General features: G+C 39.2%; 1 protein-coding gene across 15 annotated transcripts in view; it reads left to right on the top strand.

The window, feature by feature from the left end:
• LIPA (lipase A, lysosomal acid type) overlaps positions 1 to 22,145 on the top strand; it is a 277,547-nt gene that overhangs the window by 132,874 nt on the left and 122,528 nt on the right. The window lies entirely within an intron of this gene.

Below are 22,145 nucleotides of genomic sequence, written 5' to 3' on the forward strand. Positions count from 1 at the left end.
GACTATCCCCAAGGGAGATGAGCACAGTTATCAGTAAAGAGGAAGAGCTCACAATTTCGCTCAATGCCCAAAGAATGATTTTGATTTTTAATGTTATATTTGAATCTAAGTTGTTTTATAATGATTTTGAATTCTTTAACCTCCTAAAGTACACAGTGTGCACCCTTCTCACCAATAGCAGGTGTGCATTTCAAAGGTGTTTATTAAACATACGGAAGCACATTAATTGATGTAAGGAGATGATCAAGCTCTATATCTGAGACAAATGCAGGTTATCATGTATTCTGTCATATGTAAAATATAGTAGAACCTTGGGAAAGAAAATACATAATGATAATGAAAACAAGACCTAACGTTGATTGAGCGCTAATTACATGCCAGGCACTGTTCGAGGGGCTTTACATGTATTAACTCACATAATCCTCACCTCACCCAATGGGGCAGGAGGTATTATTATCCCCAATTTGCAGATGGGACACTTAAGAAACTTGTTCAAGGTCATATAGTTTATTTAGTGGCAGATGTAGACTTGAACCGAGGCAGTCTAGCTTCTCAGCTTACACTCTTAACTAGCAGTCTAAAGCTATAGATAGCGGTTATGTAAATAAAATTCACTTGTTAAACAAGTATTTGAAATACACATGTGAGTGTTTGTGTAGGTACATATACATAGCTACGAATGTTTGTTGAACAAGTAAATGAATTTATGTATCTATTTATATCTCTGTCATTCACTTGTTCAATAGATATTGGGGCAGGTGTCATTTTAGGCAGTAGGGATAAAAAATAGAAGAAGACAGGTCCTCAGTCTCTCTTGGCTCACATTCCAGTGGGAGAAAACAACAAGAAACTACAAATATGAGACTGTACAAGAAAATATCCTGTTAGGACACTATCCAGTCATGATTACTGCTGTCCTGATGAAATTAAAACTGAATGCATTGGTCAGGATGTGCCTGAGTATTTGGTGGTGATCAGGCAGGAGCTAGAGTTACTTTAAGTAGAGTAGTTGGAAAAAGACTCTCTGAGAAGGGCATATTTAAGCTGTGACCTAAATGACAAGAAAGAACTAGGTCTTCAAAGATCTGGGAGTTGGGAATCCAGGCATAGAGAAGAGCAATTGCAAAGGCCCTAAGGCAGAAATGAACTTGGCTTGTTTAAGAAAAAGAAGCTGATGTGGCTGGTGCAGGGGGAGGCTTATGTGAGATAAGTGTTAGAATTACACAGGGTCAGATCACCTGGGGCCTGTCAGAGGGGATAAGGAGCATGAATGTTGTTCTAAGTGACATATAAAGCAATGGGCAAGGGTGGGCGTTGGGGGAGAGTTTAAGCAGAGGACTGACTTGATTTTGCATACATTTGAACAAAATCATTCTGGCTGCTGTATGGAGAATGGATTTTAGGAAGTCAAGTGTGGAAACTGCTGGAGCAGTTAGGGAGCTATTGCTGTGGTCCAGGCAAGAAGGGGTGGAGGCAAGAACTTGTGTGATAGCAGAAGAGAGAGAAGTGAACAGATCTGGGATACATTTGTGAAAGTTGGGTCAATGGGACTTGCTGATGTTTGGATTTGGCGTATAGGATAAAGAGAGAACTTAGGATTTTAGTAAGTTTTTGGCTTGAGCAACTTATTGGACAGTAGTAATGCTTACTGAGTTTAGGAAGACAACAGGAGAAATAGGTTTATTGGAGTAGCCAAGAGTTCTGTTTTGGAATAAATTGAGATGCCTATTGAACATCCAAGTGGAACTGTTGAGGCAATATCTGGATAGATGAGTCTAATATTCAGAGGTCACTGCTGGAGTGATAAATCTGGAAGTCCTGACTATGTAGGTAGTTCTGAAAGCCGTGGGTCTGAATGCCATTACCTATAGAAAGAATGTCGATGTAGAAAAGAGGGCATGCTCAACAGAGCCTTGGGGCACCATGACTTTCAGAGATTAGATAGAGGATGAGAAGCAGCAGAGCAGGCTGAAGAGTGGCCAGTGAGGAGGGAAGAAAACCAGATGGTGGTGCTATCCTAAGAACTAGTAAAATATGTTTCAGAGAGGAAGTGGTGAGATTAGTTCTTGAGAAAGGACTAAAATGAAGTCCTAAAAGTGACCATTGAATTTGGTAACATGTTGGTCATTGGTGACTTTTGTAAGAGATGTGTGTCAAGAGTAATGGAGGGAAATGATCACTTGGAATGAGTTGAGAAGGAAACAAGAAGTGAAAGGGCAATTCTAAGAAGTTTCACGGTGAAATCAGAATGTTGGGTGGATATAGCTGGAGATAGATTTGGGGAGATTATTTTTGAAACTGGGTGATTTAACGAGTGTTTATATGCTGATGGGAGAGATTGAATAGGGATGAAAAAAATGATGATACATAAGAGCTGATAATTACTGGAGAGAAGTCTTTGAGTAGCTCAAATACAATGTAAATCAGAACAAAGTTGTGACGCTTGACTTTTTTTTTTTTTCACAATACGGATAATTCATCCAAATTATGGAGGGGAAGGCAGGCTAAGGGCACAGATTTAGGCAGGGTGAAGATTTAGTAGTGACAAATGAGGATGGTTTTATAAGTTTGCTTCTTAGGGAAGATATACACCAAAATGTTAGTGATACATTTTATGTTTATTTTCTTTTTGTTTCTCTCTTCTCCACCCATAAGTATTTACTTTTGACCATGCATTTCTGAAAATCAAGTAATATATATATCATAAGATCATGAAATCAGTACTAGACAATTTCCATTTCCTCCTCAGATCTATTCTTCATCCTTCTCCACTTACCTTTGTAAATATCAATGATCTCCACTGTGGTGGCTTCCCAGTGGGTTTGGCCAAAAGGAAACATAATAGGAGATCAGAGGGAGGGAGCAGTATCCTCAAATATTTACTTCTGGGGCTTCCACCCTCCAGAACTTCCCTCTAATGATGTCCACAGTTACTGTCAGTTGTCCCTCTACTTATAATTCTCTCTCTCTCTCTCTCTCTCTTTTTTAATTAAGATTATGATAGTTTACAACTTTGTGAAATTTCAATTGTACATTATTGTTAGTCATGTTGTAGGTACTCCACTTCACCCTTTGTGCCCTCCCCCCACTACCCCTTTCCCCTGGTAACCACCAATCAGTTCTCTTTGTCTGCATGTTAACTTCCACCTATGAGTGGAGTCATACAGAGTTGGTCTTTCTCTGTCTGGTTTATTTCACTTCATATAATACCCTCAAGGTCCATCCATGTTGTTGTGAATGGGACGATTTTGTCCTTTTTATGACTGAGTAGTATTCCATTGTATATATATACCATATCTTATTTATCCAATCATCAGTTGCTGGGCACTTAGGTTGGTTCCATGACTTGGCTATTGTAAATAATGCTGCGATGAACACAGGGGTTCATGGGACTTTTGGAATTGCTGATTTCAGGTTCTTCTGACAGATACCCAGTAGTGAGATGGCTGGGTCATAAGGTATTTCTATTTTTAACTTTTTGAGAAATCTCCATACTGTTTTCCACAGTGGCTGCACCAGTTTGCATTCCAACCAACAGTGTATGAGGGTTCCTTTTTCTCCACAACCTCTCCAACATTTGTCACTCTTGGTTTTGGATATTTTTGCCATTCTAACAGGTGTAAGGTGATATCTTAGTGTAGTTTTGATTTGCATTTCCCTGATTATTAGTGATGATGAGCATCTTTTCATGTGTCTATTGGCCATCCGTATATCTTCTTTGGAGAAATGTCTGTTCATGTCCCCTGCCCATTTTTTGATCAGGTTGTTTGATTTTTTGTTGTTGAGCTGTGTGAGTTCTTAATATATTATGGAGATTAACCCTTTGTCGGATAAATAACTTGTAAATATTTTTTCCCAATTAGTGGGCTGCTTTTTTGTTTCAATCCTGTTTTCCCTTGCCTTGAAGAAGCTCTTTAGTCTGATGAAGTCCCATTTGTTTATTCTTTCTATTGTTTCCCTCGTCTGAGGGGTTATGGTGTCTGAAAAGATTCTTTTGAAACTGATGTCAAAGAGTGTACTGCCTATATTCTCTTCTAGAAGAGTTATTGTTTCAGGCCTAATCTTTAGGTCTTTGATCCATTTTGAGTTTATTTTTGTGAATGGTGAAAAAGAATGGTCAATTTTCATTATTTTACATGTGGCTGTCCAGTTTTCCCAGCACCATTTCTTCAAGAGACTTTCTTTTCTGCATTGTAGGCCCTCAGCTCCCTTGTCAAAGATTAGCTGTCCATAAATGTGTGGTTTTATTTCTGGGCTTTCAATTCTGTTCCATTGATCTGTGTACCTGTTTTTGTACCAGTACCATGCTGTTTTGATTACTGTAGCTTTGTAGTATGCTTTGAAGTCAGGGATTGTGATGCCTCTGGCTTTGTTCTTCTTTCTCCGGATTGCTTTAGCAATTTGGGGTCTTTTGTTGCCCCATATAAATTTTAGGATTCTTTGTTCAATGTCTGTAAAGAATGTCATTGGGATTCTGATTGGGATAGCATTGAATCTGTAGATTGCTTCAGGTAGTATGGGCATTTTAACTATGTTTATTCTTCCAATCCATGTGCATGGAATGTCTTTCTATCTCTTTATGTCGTCATCAATTTCTTTCAAGAAAGTCTTGTAGTTTTCGTTGTATAGATCTTTCACTTCCTTGGTTAAATTTTTCCTGAGGTATTTTATTCTTTTTGTTGTGATCGTGAATGGGATTGAGTTCTTGAGATCTTTTTCTGTTAGTTCATTGTTAGCGTATAGAAATGCTACTGATTTATGTATGTTGATGTTATACCTTGCAACTTTGCTGTAGCTGTTGATTGTTTCTAATAGTTTTCCTATGGATTCTTTGGGGTTTTCTATATATAAGATCATGTCATCTGCAAACAGCAAGAGTTTTACTTCTTCCTTGCCTATTTGGATTCCTTTTGTTTCTTTTTCCTGCCGAATTGCTCTGGCCAACACTTCCAGTCCTATGTTGACTAAGAGTGGTGAAAGTGGGCACCCTTGTCTTGTTCCTGTTCTCAGAGGGATGGCTTTCAGTTTTTGTCTGTTGAGTACGATGTTGGCTGTGGGTTTGTCATATATGGCCTTTATTATGTTGAAGTACTTTCCTTCTATACCCACTTTATTGAGAGTTTTTATCATAAATGGATGTTGGATCTTGTCAATGCTTTCTCTGCATCTATTGAGATGATCATGTGGTTTTTGTTTCTCATTTTGTTAATGTAGTGTAGCATGTTGATTGACTTGCAGATGTTGAACCATCTCTGTGTCCCTGGTATAAATCACACTTGATCATGGTGTATAATCTTTTTCATGTATTGCTGTATTCGGTTTGCCAGAATTTTGTTGAGGATTTTTGCATCTATGTTCATCAGTGATATTGGCTTGTAGTTTTCCTTCTTTGTGTTGTCCTTGTCAGGTTTGGGGATCAGGGTGATGTTGGCTTCATAGAATGTGTTAAGGAGTGCTCCATCTTCCTCAATTTTCTGGAATAGTTTGAGAAGTATAGGTATTAACTCTTCTTTGAATGTTTGGTAGAATTCTCCAGAGAAGCCATCTGGTCCTGGACTTTTATTTTGGGGGAAGTTTTTGATTACTGTTTCTATTTCTTTACTTGTGATTGGTCTATTCAGATTCTCTATTTCTCCCTGATTCAGTTTGGGGAGGTTGTAAGAGTCTAGGAATTTATCCATTTCTTCTAGGTTGTTCAATTTGTTGGCATATAGTTTTTCATAGTATTCTCTTATGATCCCTTGTATTTCTTTGGTGTGCATTGTGATTTCTCCTCTCTCATTTCTAATTTTATTTATTTGAGAATTCTCTCTTTTTTTCTTAGTGAGTTTGGCTAAGGGTTTGTCGATTTTGTTAATTTTTTCGAAGAACCAACTCTGTGTTTCATTGATCCTTTCTACTGTCTTTTTTGTTTCAATATCGTTTATTTCTGCTCTAATTATTATTCTTTCCCTCCTTCTACTGACTTTGGGCTTTGTTTGTTCTTCTTTTTCTAATTCTGTTAGGTATCGTTTGAGGTTGCTTATGTGAGATTTTTCTTGTTTTTTTGAGGTGAGCCTGTATTGCAATGAATTTCCCTCTTAGGACTGCTTTTGCTGCATCCCAAATGAGTTGGTATGGCGTGTTTTCATTTTCATTTGTCTCCAGATAATTTTTGATTTCTTCTTTAATTTCTTCAATAATCCATTGTTTGTTCAGTAGCATGTTGTTTAGTCTCCACATTTTTGCCCCTTTCCCAGCTTTATTCTTGTAGTTGATTTCTAGTTTCATAGCATTATGATCAGAAAAGATGCTTGATATTATTTCAGCCCTCTTGAATTTATTGATGCTTGCTTTGTTTCCCAAGATATGGCCTATCCTTGAGAATGTTCCATGTGCACTTGAGAAGAATGTGTAACCTGCTGTTTTTGGATGAAGTGTTCCATATATGTCTATTAAGTCCATCTGCTCTAATTTTTCATTAATTCTATAATTTCCTTGTTGATTTTCTGTCTGGATGATCTATCCATTGGTGTTAATGGGGTGTTGAGGTCCCCTACTATTATTGTATTGTTGTTGATGTGTCCTTTTAATTTTGTTAAGAGTTGCTTTACAAATTCTGGTGCTCCTATGTTGGGTGCGTATGTATTTATAAGTGTTATGTCATCTTGGTGGAATGTCCCTTTTATCATTATATACTGCCCCTCTTTGTCTTTCTTTATCTGTTTTGCTTTGAAGTCTACTTTGTCTAATATAAGTATGGTGACACCTGCTTTCTTTGGTTCATTATTAGCTTGGAGTATTGTCTTCCATCCCTTCACTCTGAGCCTGTGTTTGTCTTTGGGGCTGAGGTGTGTTTCCTGGAGGCAGCATATTGTTGGGTCTTGTTCTTTGATCCATCCTGTCACTCTGTGTCTTTTGATTGGACAGTTCAATCCATTTACATTTAGAGTGATTGTTGAAATGTGGGAGCCTACCGCTGCCATTTTATCACTTGTTTTCCAGTTCTCTTGCATTTCCTTTGTTTCTCGTGCCATGATTTTTGGATTAGTAATTCAGATAGGTAAATTTCTGTATTGGCTTTCTTCTTATTTGTAATTTGTGTCTTTATTCTTGTTATTTGTTTAGTGGTTACCAGGTGGTTTGTATAAAACCTCTCATAGATGAGATAGTCCATTTTCTGATAGCCTCTTATTTCCTTAAATTAAAATGTTCCATCCCTTTTCTCTTCCCGTTCTAGGTTGTTATTGTAAGAATTTTTTTTTTTTTGCCTCTTCCTTCTTGTGCTGTGAGTTTGTGGTTAAAATGGCAGGATTATATTTATTCTTGGTGCTTCCCTTCCTTTTATCTTTAATGTTTTATTTAACTTTTGCTAACCTGTTCTGATGGAGAGCTGCTATTTTCCATTATTGTCCTTCTACTTATCTCCTTTGCTCTGGGTTTTGTAACCCCTTTCCCTTTTTTGATTTTTCAGGTATGAGGGTCTTCCTGAGCATTTCTTGAAGAGGAGGTCTTGAGGCAATGAACTCCCTTAACTTTCGTTTATCTGGGAAAGTTTTTATTTCTCCATCATCTTTGAAGGATATTTTTGCTGGGTAGAGTATTCTTGGCTCCAGATTTTTGTCCTTCAGAGTTTTGAATATATCATTCCACTCTCTTCTAGCCTGTAAGGTATCTGCTGAGAAATCTGCTGATAGCCTCGTGGGGGTTCCTTTGTAGGTTATTTTCTTCTGCCTGGCTGCCCTTAGTATTTTCTCTTTGTCATTGACTTTTGCTAGCTTCACTACTATATGCCTTGGGGTTGGTCTTCTTACATTGATAAAGTTTGGAGATCCATTGGCTTCTGTCACCTGGAGTTCCATCTCTCTCCCCAGGTTTGGAAAGTTCTCAGCCATTATTTCTTTGAACAGGCTTTCTGCCCCCTTCTCCTTCTCTTCCTCTGGTATACCTATAATCCTTATGTTGCATCTCCTAATTGAGTCAGATAATTCTTGGAGAGTTTCTTCATTTCTTTTTAGTCTTAGTTCTCTCTTCTCCTCTGTCTGCTGCATTTCTATATTCCTATCCTCCAAATTGCTAATTCTGTCCTCCATATTATTGTCCCTACTGTTCAGAGAGTCCAGACTTTTCTTAATCTCCTCCATTGTGTTCTTCATCTCCAGTATTTCTGATTGGTTCTTCTTTATAGTTTCAAGCTCTTTTGTGACATAGCTCCTGAACTCGTTGAGATGTCTATCTGTATTCTCTTTTAACTCGTTGAATTTTTTAATAATGGCTGTTTTGAATTCATCATCATTTAGGTTATAGATTTCATTGTCTTTGGAATTGTTTTCTGGGTACTTGTCATTTTCTTTCTGTTCTGGAGATTTAATATATTTTTTCACACTGCTTGATGGCATGGATTTGTGCCTCCACACAGAGATAGAGGTTAGTTACTGCTTCCACTTGTTTCTACTGGTGTGTGGGGGGAGCATCTGTTTAGACTGCACTGACCAGGAACCCTGTCAGCTGTTGCTGACTGGACCTGTGGAGGTCCAGTCAGGAGGGCCTCGTAGTCACAGTGGTCCTGTGGGGTCCCTCGTCAGCTGTAGGGGCATTCGCAAGGGGGCCTCAGGCTGCTCTTGCCTACTGTTGCAGACCACCTAGATGCACTCTCTCCTTGGGGTCTGCAGCGGTGTTATGGGCTTTTCCAGTGGCCGGAAGCAGGATCACCTATATTCACAGCTCTGTCACTGTCAGAGCCCACAAGATCTCACTTGTCCACTATAGGTCACAGCAGAGTTATGGGTATCTTCTGCAGTCTTTGGTTAGCTCACCTAGCTGTGCTACTTTTGCCCCAGGGCCTTCCAGCCTTGTGATTGCCAGTTGGGGCCTCTCCAGTAGTGCTGTGCAGAGGCTTTCCCTGCCGCTGGTGCGGGATCCTGCAGTTTCCCCCTGGGCTGCTGAGCTGGGCCACTGGAGCTCCACCCAACCTCCGACCACTCCCACGGTATCTCTGGGTGCCCCCTGCCCCCTCTGGGACACAGCCAGAATCCCTGAGTCTGGCGGTGGCTGGCGGGCTGCTGCCCTGCCCGGGATCCTCCTCTTCGGAAGCCTCCCAGCATTCTGAGTGCTGGGTGGGGCCTCTCTGCTAATGGCCAGTAGAGGCTTTCCCTGCCAGTGGTGCGGGACCTTGGAGTTTCCCTCTGGGCTGTGGAGCTGGGCCGCTGGAGCTCCACCCAGCCCCAGACCACTCCCATGGGATTTCTGGGAGCCCCTTGCCCCGTCTGGGACACAGCCAGAGTCCGTGAGTCCAGCAGCGGCTGGTGGGCCGCTGACCTGCCTGGGATCCTCCTCTTTGGGAGCCTCCCAGCATTCTGAATGCTGGGTGGGGCCTCTCCGCTAATGGCAAATAGAGGCTTTCTCTGCTGCCGGTGCAGGATCCTGGAGTTTCCCCCTGGGCTTAGGTGTAGTCATGGGGGGCTTAGGTAGGGCTGTAGTCACCTGTTTACACCGTCACTCCGCTGGTGTGCACACACTCCCGCCCTTGGTGCATGGCAATGCTATGGGGGAGTCCGCTGGAAGAAAGCTGCTTGCAGGTACTAGGCTGTCCAGGGGTCGGGGGTCAGAGAGTTTTCACCTATCTCCACCTCCTCCAGGGGGGGAGGTCCGTCTGCTTTCCAATGTATAGCAGCACGGGTCTCTCAGGCGTCCTGAGATGCTATATGGATATCCTTTGTTAACCAATGAATGTCCAATTAGTTGTAGATTCGAAGGGGGAGAGACAAAGAAAACTACTCACTCCGCCATCTTGGTGATGTCATCTCCTTACAATTCTCTTTTTGTGTCCCAGTAACTTCTCCCTTCTCTTGCCCCTTAGACTTAGTGTATTATTAGCTTCAGGTTATTACATCATCCCTTATTATCTCTAAACTCAACCCACCTCTTTATTCAGCTTTCTTTAATTACTTAGCTTGATTTTGACATCAGTTTCCTGCTAGGAACCCAACTTATACAGAAAAAGAGAGGAAATTTTAAAAATAAGAACCCAGGGCCTGAGGACTTCATGGCAAATGAAGTTAGCACATTCTCTTTGTGACCCTGTGTAAGTTGTTTAAACTCTGAGCTTAGAGTCCTCATATCTTTTGTGAGGACATTACAAGGATAATAAAAGAATATTATGAACAGCTCTATGCCCACATTTTTGATAACTATTGGAGATGGTCATCAAGAGGACATGACCACAAATTGACCCATAAATCGTACCTGGGCAATTGGAGGCTCCCCACTCCCTCCCCTTTCCTCGGAATGTACATTCTGCCCACCATTCCCACACTAGGAGTTGTTTCAAGGCATAGCCTTGAGAGAGTGATGTGTTGTTGAGACCATCTGGACTGTGTATGTGACTGAACCCATTTAAGGCCTCTATATACACTTTTAATATTCTGGCAGGTGGGTGCAGAGATACACTTGTGTTGCAGCCACCCAAGGCAAACCTTGTCTGTAAGTTCTCTTGCTTATTAAGCCTGCCACCTAAAAATCTGGAGTGGTTTGTCTCTTTCTCTGGTCTCTCCTTGCTCTCCATATACCAGGGATAGTTTGTGAACCAAGACTAAGCTAGATGAAAGGGACCAGTTCCTTGAAATAAACAATACCAAAACTCACACAGGGAGAAATAGATGATCTGAGTGGAATTATATCTATTCAAGAAATTGAATGAATAATTAATAACCTCCCAAAACAGAGAATACCAGGCCCAGATGGTTTTAGTGGTTAATTCTACCAAACATTTAAGAAAGAAATGATACCAATGCTTTACAATCTCTTTCAGAACATAGAAGCAGAGGAAATACTTCCTAACTAAATGTACGAGCCAGCATTCCCCTAATACCAAAACCAGACAATAAGAGTACTGGAAAGGAAAACCATAGACCAATATCTCTAATGAACACAGGTGGAAAAGTCCTCAACAAAATATTAGCAAATTGAATCCAACAATGTGTAAAAAGAATTATATACCATGACCAAGTGGGATTTATTTCAAGTTTATAATGCTAGTTCAACATTTACAAATCAATTAATGTACCCTATGACATCAACAAGCTAAACAAAAAAAATCATATGATCATATCAACTGATGTAAGAAAAGCAAAATCCAACACCAATTCATGTTAAAAACTCAGAAAACTAAGAACAAAGGGGAACTTCCTCAACTTGATAAAGAACATCTGCAAAAAACCTATAGCTAGTATCATATTTAGTCACCATCAAACTTAATGGTGAGAAACTAGATGCTTTCTCTCTACAATCAGAAACAAAGCAAGGATGTTTCCTCTCACCACCCCTATCAATGTTGTAGTAGAATTTCTAGCTGATGCAATAAGACAACAAAAGGAAATAAAAGGTATACAGCTTGGGAAGGAAGAAATAAAACTGTCTTTGTTTGCAGATGACATGATTTCTATGTAGAAAATCCCAAGCAATCAATTAAAAAAACTCCTAGACCTAATACACAATAATAGCAAAATTATAAGATACAAGGTTAATATACAAAAGATAGTTGCTTTCCTATGTACTAGCAATGAACAATTAGAATTTGAAATTCAAAACACAAACCATTTATGTTAGTACAAAAAAAAAAACACTTAGGTAGAAATCTAACAAAGTGTATACATGGTTTATATGAGGAAAACAACAAAATTCTGATGAAAGAAATCAAAGGAGATCTAAACAAATGGAGAGATTTTCCATGTTCATTGACAGGTAGACTCAACATGGTTAAGATGTCAGTTCTTTCCAACTTGATTTATAGATTCCAGGCAATCCCAATCAAAATCTCAGGAAATTATTTTGTGGATTTTAACACACTGATTCTAAAGTTTTTATAGAAAGGCAAAAGACCCAGAATAGCTAACACAATATGGAGGAAGAACAAAGTCAGAGGACTGAAACTCCCCTACTTCAAGGCTTACTATGGAGCTACAGTAATCAAGACAGTGTGGTATTGGCAAAAGAATAAACAAATAGACCAATGGAACAGAAAAGAGAGCCCAGAAATAGACCCACACAAATAAGTCAACTCGTCTTTGACAAAGTAGTGAAAGTAATTCAATGAAGATAGGATAGTCTTTTTTAGCAAATCGTGCTGGAACAATTGAACATCCATATGCAAAAACAAAACAAAACAAAAAACAAGAATCTAAACACAGGCCTTACGCCTTTCACAAAAAGTAACTCAAAATGGATCATGGACCTAAATGTAAATGCAAAACTATGAAACTTTTAAGAGATAACATAGATAAAAGATAAGATAAGAACTGATGTGACCTCGGGTTTAGCTATAAGTTTTTAGATACAATACCAAAAGCATCATCCATGAAAAAGAAATTTTGGTAATCTGGACTTCATTAAAATTAAAAACTTCTGCTTTGTGAAAGACAGTGTTAAGAGAATCAAAAGACAAACCATAGGCTGGGAGAAAATATCTGCAGAACACATATCTGATAAAGGACTTGTATCCAGAATACACAAATAATTCTTTAAACCCAATAAGGAAACAAAAAACCCAATTAAAAAAATAGGCAAAAGATCTCAACAGTCGTCTCACCAAAGATATACAAATGACAAATAAACATATGAAACTATGTTAGCATATGATACTCAACATCATATGTTATTAGGGAAATGCAAACTACAACAATGACGAGATATCACTGCACACCTGTTAGAATGGCTAAAATCCAAAACACTGACCACACCAGATACTGATGAGGAGGTGGAGCAACAGGAGCTCCAATTCATTGCTGGTGGGAATGCAAAATAGTCTAGCCACTTTGGAAGATGGTGTGGCAGTTTCTTATAAAATTAAACATAATCTTATCATACAATCTAGCAATTGTGCTCCTGGATATTTACCTCAATGAATTGAAAACTTATGTTTGCATAAAACCTGCACATAAATGTTTATAGCAGTTTTATTCATAATTGCCGAAATTGGAAGCAATCAAGATGTCCTTCAACAGGTGTGGGGATAAACTGTTGTATATCCATAAAATGGAATATTATTCATCAGTAAAAAGAAATGAGCTATCAAGCCATGAAAAAACATGAAGGAAGATAACGTGAATTTTTCTAAGTGAAAGAAGCATCTAAAAATGCTACACATTATATGATTCCAACTATATGACATTCTGGAAAACGCCAAACTAAAGAAATAGAAAAAAGCTCAGTGGTTGCTAGGGGTTTAGGGAGAGTGGGGAATGGATGAATAGGTGGAGCACAGGGCATATTTAGGGCAGTGAAATTCTTTTTATGATAGTGTAATGGTAGGTACACGATGTTATGTACAATACAAGGAGTGTCTCTTTGCCTTGATTATTTTTAAGAACAAAAGACTCTGAAAGGAACATTGACCTTCACCCTAACTGCCCCAAAGAATTTAAGATAGAAGGCCTGTTCCAGGAAGGAATGAATACCATAAGATAACTATAGTATAATGTGAAATAGGTGTGATAGAAAGGCACCAACAAGCCCATTTTTATCAAAGGTCTCTCTCTTGGGTCATATTGTCTTTAGATGGCCCAGAAAACACTTGTTTAACAAACATTTTGCATTTCCATCTCCATGTAAATTGCCCCACCCCCACCCTTTTTGAAGGCCCAACCACTACCCCCAACATCTTCCTTTGCATTTAGCTGAAGATGGTATTTAAAGTGGCAGCTTTGGCCATGCTGGTGAGTTGCTCAGTTTTCCTGGGTTTCTCCCATGCATACATGTTATTAAACTTTGATTTTTCTCCCCTTATTCTGTCTCATGTTAATTTAATTTCTTAGACCAGTGAGAAGGACCTAAGGGTAGAGGAATTGTCTTCCCCCGCTACAGTTTCATGTGTTCCTGGAGACAGGAGACACCACACTAGGCTATGAAGGCTTAGAAAAAATTATTGACATCATGATGTCAACAAATTCATTCTGTGAGGTTTGAATACTAGTGAAAAGGATTAGGTCTGCCAATGACTTATCAACACTGCATGGTAGTATATAAGCCTCAGTCAACTTGCCCCCTCTGGGAGCTGCATTTTTTTGTGTGAACTCCATTTGTATGTACATAATTTAAACTATTTTTTCGCTCGTTAATCTGTCTTTCATTAGTTTGATTCACAGGACTAGTCATTGAACCTAACAGGATAGAGGGGAAAAGGTTTTTCCTCCCCTATAATAAAGCAAAGTTCTAACCACCTCTTTGAGTTACACATCACTGAGTTCTCCCAAAAAAGATTTGTTTTCTCCCTTGTACTATAATAAATCTTACCGATAATTATTACTTCATGCTAAGTCTGTGAGTCCTTTTAGCAAATTATCACACCTGAGGGTGTTCTTGGGTAACCCCAATCCCCATGCTTGAATTATCCTGATTCACTGAAATATGATGAAAGCATTGTTTTGGAAAAGGAAGGGTGAAGGGGTAGGGAATAACAAACTTTTTGTGCTTGGTGGCTATGGAGTCATTTGTGATATGCAACAGCAGCTAAGCTACTGTTGTCTGTTGGTAAGAGGTAAAAATTACCTATGGAATTTGAAACTAACAGATGTGATACCAGCTCAACACAAGGTTGACATAAGGGAAGCCATATTGTAGAAAAGAAACCATATTGTAACTTTGAATGACCCCTGACTAAGTAACCCAGCTGGATATGCACCCTCTAGGAGATCCAACTGCTCTGTAGATTTTATGACCCCTGCTTGTGCATGTGCCTCCAAGATGTGATAACACAGTAACTTTGTTCTTTTGAGTTCCTTAGGAATATGAAGACCTCCGACAGAGTCTATCTGGTGTGGGCACTCCCAGTCTGTAACACCAGAGGGTCAACATTCCTAACTCCCTCCACTATAACCCACCGACATATATAACTGCTTCAAGATTCTATGCCTCTCGCTTAAGAGGTTCTTTTGGACAATAGTTGGCCGTCTTCCCCCTTGCTAGCAAGCTGTATTAAAATGCCCTTTCTCTGCCACCATGTTGCCTCTTCACAACTGGCTTTGTCTTGCAGTGAGCAGATGGTACCCTTTGTGTGGTAATAGATGCAACCCCAAGAGAGTTGGCTTGTGGATTGTCTGGCTGCTTTTGGCCCAGCTGGCTGGAGTGAGGAGAAAAACTGTTTAGCCAACCGATGCCTTTGGTTTTTATTCTCTTCTCCCAGTTTTAGATAGACCAAAAGTATTAAAAGTTTATATTGCTCTTTCTTCCAAGTAGGAGGAAAAAAAGGTTAAATCAGTTCCCAGGAAAAAAGAAAAAACCCTGAGTCTAGTCATTTCTTCAGCCTGGCTGCTGGCACTGCTATAATAGCCTCCTCCATCCCCCTCTTGCATCCCAGCCCAGATCTCCCCAGACAGCTGACGTTAACCCTATAAGTGCTGAATTTACTGAGAGGAGTGTCAGTAAATTTGCAGTGAGGAAGAAAAAAGAGAAATGGCTTGTGTTTTGTGGCTATAGCATCTGGATATATGATGAAAATTAATATACATTGTTATGTGCTTATAATTTCAGAAATGCTAGTGGGATCATTTCAATCAGGTAAAGCTGCGAAAACAAAAGAAAAAAAAAAGTCTTAGCAGAACACACCTTTCTTGCTTTTTGTCCCTTGGGTAACAGTTGGAATTCAGATTTTTTGAGTATTGGAAATAGAACAAGTCTTCATAACTAGTGATTTTTGCGATGATGTTTACCTTTTGGAGCTTCCGGAAAAAGGGAGCTAGCATAAAAAGAGAGGCAATCTCCAGACTGAGATACACTTTTGGAGTTAGAAAGAGCAGTTTTTAGTTGCTAATGAATCCTTGTGAAGTCAGATGTCTGGCATTTAGAGGCTGATGCCCCATGTGCATATTTTTGAGTGGGTCAATTAGGACTCTAAGACTGAAAAGACAAAAAGGGCTTAGGAAAGCCTTGCTTGTCCCTGGGCTTTGGACCACAGCTGTCTGGCCCTGCAGTGTCTTTGCTTTGTTCTTGCCTAAGAAAAAGCAGCTGATTCTTTTGGAATCTGGAATTCACAGATCCTCATTGTCTGGCCTTGACTCTAAACTGAAACCTGGGGCTGTCTGCTGTTGGGCTGTTTTGACCTTACCTTGTGCTTTGCTGACCTGAAAGTGGGCATAGGCTCAAGAAGCAGAAGTCAGGCTGGGGAACCTCCACCCATTTGCCCATTTAGGATGCTCCTCTGTGGGGTCCTAAATTGTAAAAACACCTTGGATGCTGGCTGGACTTTCTGGGTCACATACAAATGCATACAGGAAAGGGCTTTTCTCTGATTTGACCATCTGTTATCCAGCTGCTGTTCAGCTCTGTAAAGATCTATCAAAAATCTTTTTCCTCTACCCATTTTAGATTCATTGCCTGGGGCCTTCCCAATTAGACTGACAAAAAATAGATTAACAAGAATAAAACCAACAGAAATTCATTAACATACTCATCATGCATAATCATGGGAGTTCCCAGTGATGAGTAACTCAAAGAGGTGGTTAGAACTTGGGCTTATATTTCATGTTAACAAAAGAACAATAAATTTGTAGAGAAGTGACAAGACAAAGAACAAGGACTTTGAGCTTTGAGAGGCTGTGAAGCGGTTCAGAATAGGCCTTCCCAAGATGTGCCACTTTGGCATATTTTGAGGTTAAGGCAACTGAGACCCTGTGGGCTCAAGAGAAACTCTTATCTTTTCCTTAAAGAATTTATATTGGAGGCCTTGCCCATAATAAGAGTTGTTACCAAAAATAAATTTTTATGACCTATCTGTATGTCAGAGCAAACCTCTAATTACTGGACATCTGTTCTTCGTATTGTCCTGTGAATTGCCCTCCTCCCCTCTGAAGCCTCAGGCCCCTATGCCATTCCTTGGCTCAAGATAGCATATATATCACATTTTCTCTTTGTCTCTGAACCTCTTATGTGTGTGGGGTTCCCATTTGTACATAATTAAATTTGACTTTCTCCTGCTAATCTGTCTCTTGTCAATTTAATTCTTAAACCAGCCAGAAGAACCCTAAAGGGTAGAGGAAATTTCTTCCTCCCCTACACTTGGCATGGTCAGCAGGATAAACTTCCCTGGCTGAACTCTGCTCCCTCTGAGCCTGCTGCAGCTGAGAGATCCTGGGATATCAGACAGCACAGGCAGACCGTAAGAGTTCTTGCCCCATCAGTCTCCCAGATATCTGCCTGCTGCATGGTGTATTGGAATTGAGAGTGGTTACAGTCTTTTTTTCTCTTTCCTAAATTTAGATTAGCGGGAGAAAATATTTGTGAAACTATTTCTTGGGCAAAAGTGACTCTGGTAAAGATTTGGGATGAGTACTTTTGTTTTCTGTTGATCCTGTTCCTCTCAGAGATGGTCATTGTTTTCTTTTGTCTCTGACAGCTGGAAGATGCATATGCATCTGACGGGCAACTGAGTAGGCTGTGCATCAGAGCTTAGGGAATCTAAACATCCTGTTCTATTCAAAAGAATGTGAAACATGTGAATTATACCTTGGTAAGAAAAATTGAAACACTTCTTTTTCTCCCTACTTGATCCTTCCAGAATTCAGAAATTGAGTTTTCTTATTTTCATGGCAATATAGTTATTATAGTTGCAGGGTCAATTATGATATTATGAACAAAGGTGGTTTGGGAGAAGATTCTGGGTTGGATCCTGAACTAGAAAAAGAAGATTAGTGGGACAGTTGGTGAAATTTGAATAAGATTTGTAGACTCTTTCATAATATTTTATCAATATTAATTTCCTGGTTTAAAGAATTATACTGTGGTTATATGCCAACCCTGGTGGTCTAGTGGTTAAGATTTCATGTTCTCACCACCATGGCCTAGGTTCATTTCCGGTCAGGAACCTTACCACTGCTCTTTCAGTTGTCACACTGTGGTGGCTGCATGTTGCTGTGATGCTGAAAGCTGTGCCACTGGTATTTCAGGGTCACCCATGGTGGACAGGTTTCAGTGGAGCTTACAGACTAGGAAGAAGGACCTGGCTACCCACTTCCAAAAAAATTAGCCATGAAAACCCTGTGAATAGCATTGGAGCATTGTCTGATATAGCACTGAAAGGAGAGAGGATGGTGCAAAAAGACTGGGTAGGGTTCCGCTGTGCTGTACACAGGGTCTCTGAGTTGCAGTCGACTCGGCACTAACAACTATGGTTATATAGGACGTTAACATGATGGAACCTGGATAATGGGCATATGAGAAGTGTGAGTACCATTTTTGCAACTTTGTCTAAAATTATTTCAAATAAAAAAGTCTAAAAACTCAAATTCTAGGCTGACAATTTTTTTCTTCTGGCACTTTGAGAATATTTTTCTACTATGTTCTGGTTGCTGTTGAGCTGTCAGAGCTTAATCTAATTATAATTTCTTTGTAGATATTTCTTTTCTTTTTAGTTGCTTTTAAGATCTCTTACAAAGGCACTTAAAAGACACTACTATGTGTTTAGATGTGATCTTTTGTAGAATTCATGGATTAGCATTTTTCACTAATTCTGAAAATTTCAGTAACTGTGTATTCAACTGTTACATCTCCTCCTTTCTCCTTTGTTTGGCCTTCTGGAACTCTGGCCACATGTATATTTAACTTTCTCACTCTGTCTTCCAGATTTCTGCATATCTCTTCAATTTTCCATTTCTTTGTCTTTCTGTGCTGCATTCTGAGTAGTTTCTTCAGATTTGCCTTTCAGTTCAATAAATTCCTCTTCAGCCATGTATAACTTAGTGTTCAAACAATCCTTTGAGTTTCAAATTTCAATTATTTCAGATTTTATTTTTTGAAGTTCTCTTTGACTCTTCTACAAATCTGATTAGTTAAATTTAATAGATTCATTACTTTGTCCCTTGGTCATATTTAAATTCTTTTTTTAACCTTGAAATTTATTAGACATGTTATTTTATATTCTGCATCCAATATGATCAATATCTGCAGTCTTTCTTGCTCTGATTTTATAGTTTGTTTCTGGTAACTCCTACACATTGTGAGTTATTTATTTGTGTGTATGTTCATTGATTTTGTATTATGACCCCATGTTCCTTGGAACATTATATGCTTCAGAATTCTTTGAGAACTATGGAAAAAGTGTTTCCTTTACAGGAGTGTTTTTATTTGTTTTTATTAGGTGTTTGGGAGCACTATCAATCCAGAATTGCTTTAAACTAAGTTTTCAACTTGAGACTTTTTAAGGCCACATAGGTAGTGAGAATTTTAGCCCCAAATAATCATGCTTCTCTACTTAAGATTAGGAATTATCAGGGAAGGATTTTTTTATGCTCTATCCAGGGCCAAAGGTAGAAAAAACATATGGATCCCTATCATCTAGATCTGTGAGGTGTTAGTTTCTCTAGTTCATCCTCTGAATGGGTCCTGGCTTTATGTGGGTTCTATGATATAACCTACCATGTGCAGGCCCCAGGCTTTGTCTTCCATCTCTTTTACAATGGCCTTTTAAAACTCATGATGTAGGCCACCAACATGGGACATGTATCAGCAAAGCAAATGAGTACTTGCTTACTCCTGTGGATTCTCATGTTCCTGTCATTTCTGAACTTCCTGAAATTCTCTACTCTCTTCCCACTGCAACTATGCATTTATAAATATATATTTTGCATACTACACAGCTTTTTTCATTGTGTTATATAGGTTTTTTTCTGTATTTATCTGGTCCATCTTAATACTTTTAAGAAAATCCATTTAATCTTCATAAAACAGTGAAAAGTATAACATTTTCCCCACGTTTTATATAGGGATATCTTATGATCACAGAGATTAACTGATTTTTTTCCCAACACCACAGAGTTACTAAGTGGTAGAGATGAGATTCAAACAGGCCTAGATCCAATACCAGGGCACTTATAAAAATCTTACTGAAATTTGTTGAATGATACTTGGACTAATTCCTGAATCAATCTAGAAATTAATAGGAGTTCCTTCATTTGGTTAGAAAAAGCCCAAAGCAGAAACAAATCATAGTAAAAATTGAGATCAGGAAGCCTCCTGAACACCGCTCCTCATATCAGCATCCCACACCTAAATACTGCACCACCGGGCAGCAGAGAGGAACATTTGCTGGGGGTCAGGCCCTGCTCTCCATTCTGACTCTTGAGTTAGTTGAAAGTTCCCTGCATACTCAGTGACTGATCTCATCCCTCCTCATTGTAGTCTTGGAACTAATGATCATGGTCTCTAAACTTTACATCTCCCATTCCTGCTCCTGTGTCTTTTGATGCTTTTTACAGGTCAGTAGACTTTTCAGGGTAAAATATTTCTCTTCACCAGCCCTTAAGCCAACGACAGGGAAACAAAAGAACACCATAGTGCTTTTTCATATGGTAAAATTGTAAAGGCAGCATCCAATGGCAGCATTTCTGATTGCTCCGAGGCACAGCTAATAGCTGATTTCAGTGCTTCCCACTGCTTGTCAGTGACTGGAGTATAAATTGTTTATTACAAGCCCAGTCTGGCCAATGAATGTGAGTTAGGGCCATTTTGATTGTCAGCTCCTGATTCGGCAGAAAACGTGAAACTGAGCTGGGCAAAGATACCGGTCATGAGCTCCAGCATGCAATTAACTTCACTAGTAGATACTAAGGTTTGGATCTCTTTCCTTACCACACCTGGAGAAAACAAGCCATTAGAAAAGCAACTTTGCTTGCTGTAACCCAGGAATTGTATTTCTGAAATATCGTTTCTTTTTGGACAATTGCCATAAATCTTCTCTTATTTGAGGAACAAGGAGATGAGGAAGCTACTTTTTGCTCTTCGCAAAAGTGTTAGAGAGGACCATGGTCTCTTAGTGTGGAAGGAAGCAAGTAGGTCCCCTGCAGAACTAGAATATAACTTGTGATCACCAAGGCAGGAGTTAGGAGTGGGGTCCTGTGCTTTTGGGTGGCACATTTTGTGTAGAAACTTTCAAACAGAACGTTTTGAATGGAGTATTCATTCTTAGTATAATATAGATGGTAAAATTTATCTCACTTTCACTGAAAGTTTATAAGCCTGAATTAAAATGTATACCTCAGAGTCTCTTGGAAGCTCTCAGTAAATTTTATCTATTATATTTTTTAATATCCAGTGAAAGAAGAGGTTTTAAAAATAACAAAACAAAGAAAATTCCAAATCCCTTTTGTTTTTCAAATAAATAATAAAAAGCAACAAATTCCAAGAACATTTACCCCAATTCTCTTCTCATTACATCGACTTTGTCAGAATGGACCTAAATATAGCTTCTGTTTCATCTTTGCTGCGTGCCATGCTCCTCTCCCATCCCAGCCCCCAGCTCTGAGTTCTGTGTGGTTAGCCATCCTATACCTTGTCTATTCTGATCCAGTCAAGGAGTCCTACACAAATCAGTATACCCAAGTAATTAACAAGGAATTGAATTAACAGTTAAATATCTATTAATTAAGTCTGTAAACAAATGCTGTCTTCTTCCAAGCAAGACTCATTTGGAATTTGTGTTCAAGAAAACTATTGGGTTAGAACATTTCAACTCAAAAGAACGTGTCATGGAAGAAGAGAAAGAATTTCCCCATGGTTTTGGAAAGTGGTTGTTTGCCACACTTAACTTCCAGAAACAGGCCCAGTCTGGGGATGCTCAAACAAATGCAACACATGACACACAGCTTTTACAGGAAATGTTCCCCATAAAATTCCACAAGAGGCAGAGTCAGAAACTCATCTGTGAGACAAGTAAGGAATGTGAACAGAGAAAGGCTGTGAGATGTACCTGAGGCTGATGGGATGGTAGTAAATATGAAATGGAAGTAGTGAAACAATCACAATGCGCAGAATTTCAGCTCAAAGAAATGAATCTTAAGGATTGTACAGTGCATTCGGATGTCAGGAGCTGGGACCAGCTCTGACCTGCTCTTCCATTCAAAAGCTGTACATTCCTGGCATTGGCCAGTAAAACTGTAATCTGTGTGTCTGGAAGAATGTTCTGGTTGGGCTTTTTTTTTTTTTTTTGGTTCCGAGAGACATTAGTGCAGCCATTAAGTGCTACAAAAATCTTTATTTTTATGCCTCCAGTGGTAGAGCAGAAGTCTCATTCATTTAAACTATATTAGGTGCCAGGTTTCTTTCCTTCACTCAGGACCTATTAGGTGAGTCACTTTCTATCCAATTGGTCATCCAATTCCTCCCCAGTTCTACCTGGAGGG

Source organism: Equus przewalskii, chromosome 1 (genome assembly GCF_037783145.1).
Source record: "Equus przewalskii isolate Varuska chromosome 1, EquPr2, whole genome shotgun sequence".
Lineage (NCBI taxonomy): Eukaryota > Metazoa > Chordata > Mammalia > Perissodactyla > Equidae > Equus > Equus przewalskii.